Genomic DNA, 7,142 nt, shown 5'->3' with positions numbered 1-7,142 from the left:
CTTCCTGCAAAAGCTACTGAAACCGCGCAATTAGTAAATACAATGGATCGTCTTTTCGATATTTTAAATTCATCCCAAACTTTTGCGTCGAAAAAATATAATGCTGCATTTAAAGGAACAGCCGTTCAATTGGAGTTCTTACGGGAATGTTTGTCTTTGATCGAAAAACTTGAGGTTCGAGACAGAAATAATATTAACATCGCGAATAAAATGAGGTTCATTAAATGTATTAAAATTTCCATAAATAGCGTCATAAATTTATATAATTTTCTTCGTGACACTGCTGGATTCGAATATTTACTTACCAAAAGGTTAAACCAAGATTGTCTTGAAAATCATTTTGGTAAAATAAGAAGTGAGAACGGAAATTGCATCAACCCGACCGCCATACAGTTTCAGAGGACTTTTAAGAAATTGCAGTGCGTTAACCTGCTTAACTCAGGTGCAGAAAATTGTGAGGCAGATGCTGATCAAACGCTTTTAAAGCTTCCTGACTTTAAAGACGATTTTGTACCTGAGGATGAGGAGGTTGAAAAAGTAAATAATTCAAACATTGTAATAAATAGCATGGTTTACTCAAAAGATGAGCTATTGCAAAAGAATTTTATTAGATACATATGCGGATACCTTTTAAAACAAACTTTGCGGATCCACTCTTGTGATAATTGCATTTTATACAGTAAAGAACACACTGAATTGGATGACTCTTCATTTTATTGTTTTTTAAAAGCATACGAAAATGCCAACAAAGATACATTTGGAAATCTGCAAATGCCAAATGATAAATTTGTCGAGCTAATTTGCAGAATTGAAATGATATTTCAAGAGAATTTTGAAAAATTAGCTACAACAACAAATATTTGTAGTACACTTTTAATTTTAAGCAATATGTTACCTTTTTCCAATCCTTGTAAATATGTCCCAAAAGAATTTGTACTAAGATTGTATTTAAGAGTAAGAATTTATTACACATTAAAAACAATAAATGGCAATTTTAAAAAAATAAACAAAAATAAGCTAATAATATGGAGAAACCTGTAAAATACATACAATTAAATGGAAAAACCCACTACCATATCAGTGTAAATAGCGATTAGGTTTAGGTAGTAAAATTTTTATTTATGAGCAAAACCCACTCTTATATTACTGTAAATATTAAATAAATAGTGATTAGGTTTAAATTTTAAATATTTTTATATTAGTTAAGCTTATTGTTTTCTTAAAAAAGATAGAGACATCTGTAAAGATCTTTAGGCATGATTTAAAATAGGCAATAAAATGTATTAAAACTCCAGTAATTTTATTATGTACCTAACCTTATTCACACCTTTTTTTTATTAAATTCATTTGCGATATTGATTTAATTGAACATCGATATTACTGTTATATTATTATGATCAATAATCATTCGGAAATAAAAGCAATCAAATATCTCGTTTATCCAGGTAAAACATTTATTTCCTACCTATTGAATAGCTAATTTCATTGTAATATCTGTATTAGATAGTCTAGTATTAAAATAAAGCTCAAAAATTACCTACTACGGTACTGTCGGGCCGAAACGAAACATTTTGCTCAATAATAAAAAACCTTTTAATCAGGCCCTGACTCTTACCCCAAGCGAGAGAAAGACAATACCATTCCATCTCGCTTGCTTGTCGACCGCCAGATCAGAGAGACCGCTCGAAGTTGTGGAGCTGTTTCGTAGTTAACTTAGAACATTGAAAGGCTAGAAGTAGCATGCCGTGGAACTATGGGCAGGTTTGTTTGCTTGCAACATCTCTGATGCAATGATGCCAAGTGCTTATAGAGAAATGGCAAAAATCACTTTATAATATCATCAAAATTTTCAGTTGTTTCCGAAGGCACAAAACAATACTACTGCTCCCCTTTAATAAAATATCAAACATTTTTTAAAAATAAATTTGATAAGATACTCTATATCGAAGTCAATAGAGGTTAAGTAAATGAAAATAAAGTACGAAGAAACGAGAAAACGGTAATGGCATCGCAACGCCGCTCGATCGCATTGTTTATGTCACAGATACAAGCACTCTTTACCAGTGACGTCGTCAACAAATATTTACCTGATAAATTTTTATTAATTAATAATTAAAGAGTTTGAGTATAAGTAATATTACCATTTAAGAGCTATTTATGTGTTTTTTTTTATGGACTTCATTAGAGGAAGGTCCTAATGAAAGGCAGCATTTTTTTCAAAGCATTTTTATGGAAATTAAATATTTTATTAATATAATATTATAGATTTCTTAATAAATCATGTTTTAAGACACAAATTTTTAACATTTTGCAAAATTTTATTGTTATTGTTATATTGGACAAAACTCAGTTTTACATCACTTACTTACATCACATAATATATACTTCTATGCTGCTGACTTTTTCAAAGGGACAGTATTGCTTCAGCGGAAAAAGTTAAAACTACAAGGATGTTCAAATAGTGAAGGAGTTGCAGGTTTTTTGTAGGTTATAAGATTTTTATTATGAGTATTTAGCCTGTATAATGGTTTTGAGACATTTAATAGTGACCTATATAATACCTAATACCAAATATTATATCATATTAATTTATACTAAAAAACAAAGCTAAGAATAAAGACTATGTACAATAGATTAGATTAGAGAGTTTATTAGTAGTAATATACAAACAAGTGCTTTTACAAGTCAAATAAAATATGTAGTATGTTGGGCTTTTCCATAAAATCATGTTATTATTTCATGTAAGTATTTTAATAATGACTTGAGACATCTAATTTAATTTCTTTGGCGCAAATTTGCTTGTTGCAATCTTCGAATTTTAATTTTTTGTTCTTTATTTTTTTTCCATAATCTGGTGACAAGTGATTAAGTTCTTGAAACGGTGGAATCATCAGTGCTTAGGTCCTCAGGATATCATTTTGATTTTACCCTAGAATAATATACATAAAAATATAGTATTACCAAAATTAAAAAGAAAAAATTAAAAAAATGTATTATGATAATCCAATTGATCAATAAAATGTATGTTATTATAGAGAATCTTTGTAATGTCATACATTTCATTAATTGCATTTAATTAAACAAATATAATACAATAAAATACCATATCACTTTTAAATAAGATATATAGAATAGGATGATACATGGCATAAAACTAGTAGTCTATTTTGAGTGTATTTTTACCTTTTCCTTGGCAGAGTCAGGAAATGTGTAGCAGTTAAACAAAAACGGCTTGGATGAGAAATAGTAATTGTTGACCTAGACTCCACGGTTACTGTAGAACTATAATTCTCAGATGCAGTTATTGTTGATGATGAATGATCAGATCTGTAATTATACAAAATTTGGTGTATCAAGAATATAATTCTATTTTAATTATCCATACGTGTCTATATTAGCTTCACTGTTTGTACTATATACCATTTTGAAAGCTAAAGAAGTTTTTGCACTCTTCAGGAAAGCTACCCCTGTAGCTTTGAAGGGTAAATCACTTGGTAAATTAACTGAATTATTGGCTGCTGTGTTTTTAACCAGTGCATCAGAAATCCTAGTAAAAAAATAGTTTTACACACATACCTAATTTAATAAGTATTAGGTATAAATAAATCTTATATGAGTAACACTAATACTTTTTGTGAAGAAGCTGTATGTTTTACAACATAGCCCAAGCACAAGTTTTAAAAGGTTGTTTTTTTAGCTTACATAATGTAGTAAATAAAAGCATGCAAACCTTTATCAATAATTCTAAGGTAAAATATACTCATACCTATAAATATACTAGAAAAATATATTTAAAAAAATTACCTTTGAGGTAGAGCTGATTTTTTTAATAAAGTTTGGCTACTAATAATATTATCTCCCTTATATCACTTCTAAGGATGTGATCTGAACAAACAAATATGTTCTTTTTAAATGTGTTGATTTCCATTAATGAAACCCATTGTTCCCTTTGGGCATAATCATTGGGCAATCTATAATAAGTATTTGATATTTAATCAAAAAGCAGAAAAAAATTACAGTAATAAATTAATATGTGGTGCCAATTACTATATATATTATTGTAAGTTGCAATAAGGTAAAACAAAAAAAAATTATGGAACAAATTTTAAAGAAAGACAAAATTAACTTTATACATAGATATCAAACTATATATAGATAGGTACATAGGTATTATGCATTTTTTCTGCCAAAACAACAAAAAAAACATAAAATCCTGTAATAAAACCAGGGACAAAATTCTAGTTTTATATCTTTTATAGCCTATTAATAGATGAATATGTTCAAAAAAATATTTAGATTTAAAAATATAAATATGTTGGTATTTTACGCACACTTTCACATTCAAATTTTTATTAGGTTTATATCTATAAGATCCCCTATTCTACGTTTATGATGATGGTTACCCCATGATGTGATGTTATGAAAGTATCAGTACTTACTTGTGAAAAGATCGGCTTGAATCACGTTTTTATCATGATGCGGCACAAACGACACAAGTTTTTGCCATCCTAGCAATTTAAAAAAACACTAAAACGTGGCCTTTTTTCCTTTTTAAACCAAAAATTAAAGAAAATACACGAATCCCGAATATAAACAAAAAGCCGTTTGACAGATGACACAACGCGTATGGTTTAGGCGCTTAAGCTCCGGTGTTGTCGCTTCAAATTTTTTAGAAGCAGTTTTAGGGATAAGAATGTTAATAATTTTGTTTTTTTTTTGCTTAAGGATATTATATTTATTCTTAAAATAGGTTAATTGTAGTATTTATACTTTTTATTTTAAATTTTCCTATAAAATATAACAGAAATAAGTTAAATTAACGTTATAATGTTTGTTAAAATATAGCTAAAAATTTCCTCCGTTGGAAATTTGTGTCGACTTGACAACAGAGAATCGACACATATGTTTGTAAATAAAACACCCCTCTTGCCCCTGTGCACATGTTGGACTCAAACAAAGTTGTTGTTTACTAATTCTAGCCTTTCAATGTTCTAAGGTAGTTAAGCTGTGGTAACGCCGATAAATCGATTCTCTGGGCCCGCCCCGTCACAGGTGCTTCATGACCATCAACGTTTTCAGGCCTACTATGCTGCTGATCATCCGAAGTTTTGGGACCTGTTTTTAAATGCAGAAGTGTATTGTGTTTCAGCCCACACTGGCGACAGTTAGAATTATTAGGACAGTTTTCAGTATTTTGATGGGAAGAATTAAAATAATTTAGGCACAATTTTAATTTATTTATTGCAGATATTCTAGCATTGACGTCTAATTTTTTAAATGCAAAACACTTGTAAATTGAATGAGGTTTTTTACAGTAGTAACAAGAGAATTTACCTTGAACTTCACCTCTTGAGGTAGAATGGTGACACCGAACCTTATTTTCAAAGCGCTGTACGACCTTGGAATCTTTTTTAACAGAATCCAATTTTTCCAAAATTTCATATCTTGCCTTCAAAAATTCATTGACATCAGAAAAACTAGGCAAATCATTAGAGATTGGAAACGATTCCCATTCTCTACGCGTAACTGAATCGAACTTACTTGTGATTAAATAAACCATTAACGTGTCCCAATTCTCGGTATTTTGTCCCAAACTTTTAAGAGAACGCAAATTTTTATTAAATAAATCATATAATTTTCGCAACTCAAAATGAGATTCTTTTAACAAGGGGGAATATTCAAAAATAGCTTTAATATAGTTAAATATAATCAATCGCTTGTTTTCGTACCTATCAACTAAAAGAGTCCAAGCAACTGCATAATTGTCATTAGTTATAAATAAATTCGCAATAGCCTGAAGGGGCTCCGCTTCTAAATAAGATTTTAAATAATAAAATCGCTGTACATCGGATAAATTGGGATTGCTATGAATCATTGCAACAAATGAATCCCTAAATTCAAGCCATTTCTCATAAGCTCCATTAAACATAGGCAGCCTTAAATCTGGCAATTTAACAAATACCGGAGCATGAGAAATTGAAGGCTGAGGTACTACTAAAGGTTGGATTTCACTATTTGTTTCATCAGTTTGAATATTATTTGTCTGTACTGTCGTCTGTACAGTTGCAGACACATGGCGGTTAGGAGAGGTACCCTCGGAGGTACCAGCAACACTTGTACCTTTGCTGGAAGCCCTTGCACCTCTACCCGAACTACTGCGAGCACAAATATTACCCTCAAACTTATTAATAGCAACCTTAATTTTACTAATAACTGTAAAAAATTCTTTTTTAAAATCCAGTCTCTCCTGAGACTGCTGACTTAAAATTTCGTCAAGCGCATTATCTTCCTACTCAGAGGAATTCAACTCCACCTCAATGTCATTCTGAATATCCTCAAATTGGCATATAAGAGGCTCAACCCTATCAAGGCGACTTTGTAATTGAGTAACCTCCAATTCGCCAATATTATCAAGGTCGATGGTGTCAAAATAATTTTTCAAACGTGTAAGTTGGCCCTTAATAGCGCCTCTTTTCAATTTGAGTTTGTTTAATATAGACATATTAAAAAAAATAAATAAACACAAACAATAAAAGAGTACACTAAATATATCTACTAGAACCAAACACTAAATTAACCCAAAAGAGCTGACCATATAAAACAAATAATTGGCAACGGACTTACTTGACTCCAACTAGGCTGATAATCAAACCAAACTGCTGCTTCCGGCCTGGGAATAGCAAATGGTAGGCCTCCTAACTAGACGCACCCTGTAGCGAGGCTATCGACGTCAGAGCTCGCCAGGGGGATCTCAAGAAAGGCAACGAGACTAGTCAAAATGTTCGCGTCTGCCGGCACCAAATGAATCAATGAATTGTACTTCCCTGATACAATCCGTTTCGTCTGGACCAAAATGTGGGGTAAAAGTGGACTGTATATTTACTTGAATAAAACTGCACACACTAACTTTCCAAATTTTAATTTCGTACTAAGAAAAGGCCGTAATAGACAAGAAACCAAATTGGCGATACAGCGGCCATAGCGTGTAACAGAATACTGACTAACTGACCTGATTGTGCGATGTTGCCGCTATTAATTTATATCCTTAACAATCATGTTTCTGAAAAACTGATTAAGCTAGATTGGTTAAAGTTGATAAATTGCATATATATGCCTATTCTATTTTTATATACCGACTACTT

General features: G+C 31.0%; 1 long non-coding RNA gene across 3 annotated transcripts; it reads right to left on the bottom strand.

Annotated features, from left to right (window-relative positions):
* Positions 1 to 2,270: 2,270 nt before the first annotated feature.
* On the bottom strand, positions 2,271 to 5,132 carry LOC126739065 (uncharacterized). Of its 3 annotated transcripts, XR_007661532.1 has the most exons (5): positions 4,440 to 5,132; positions 3,805 to 3,971; positions 3,386 to 3,547; positions 3,184 to 3,327; positions 2,271 to 2,929 (listed from the first exon to the last, which is right to left on the bottom strand). It is a non-coding gene; the product is annotated as an uncharacterized LOC126739065 (long non-coding RNA). The 3 variants fall into 3 exon arrangements; XR_007661531.1 differs by lacking the exon at positions 4,440 to 5,132 and having other exon boundaries at positions 3,805 to 4,424; XR_007661530.1 differs by lacking the exons at positions 3,805 to 3,971; positions 4,440 to 5,132 and having other exon boundaries at positions 3,386 to 3,795.
* Positions 5,133 to 7,142: the final 2,010 nt, after the last annotated feature.

This window comes from Anthonomus grandis, chromosome 8, assembly GCF_022605725.1.
Source record: "Anthonomus grandis grandis chromosome 8, icAntGran1.3, whole genome shotgun sequence".
Lineage (NCBI taxonomy): Eukaryota > Metazoa > Arthropoda > Insecta > Coleoptera > Curculionidae > Anthonomus > Anthonomus grandis.
Note: the sequence above shows the minus strand (reverse complement) of the source record. Positions and strands in the feature narration are given on the sequence as shown.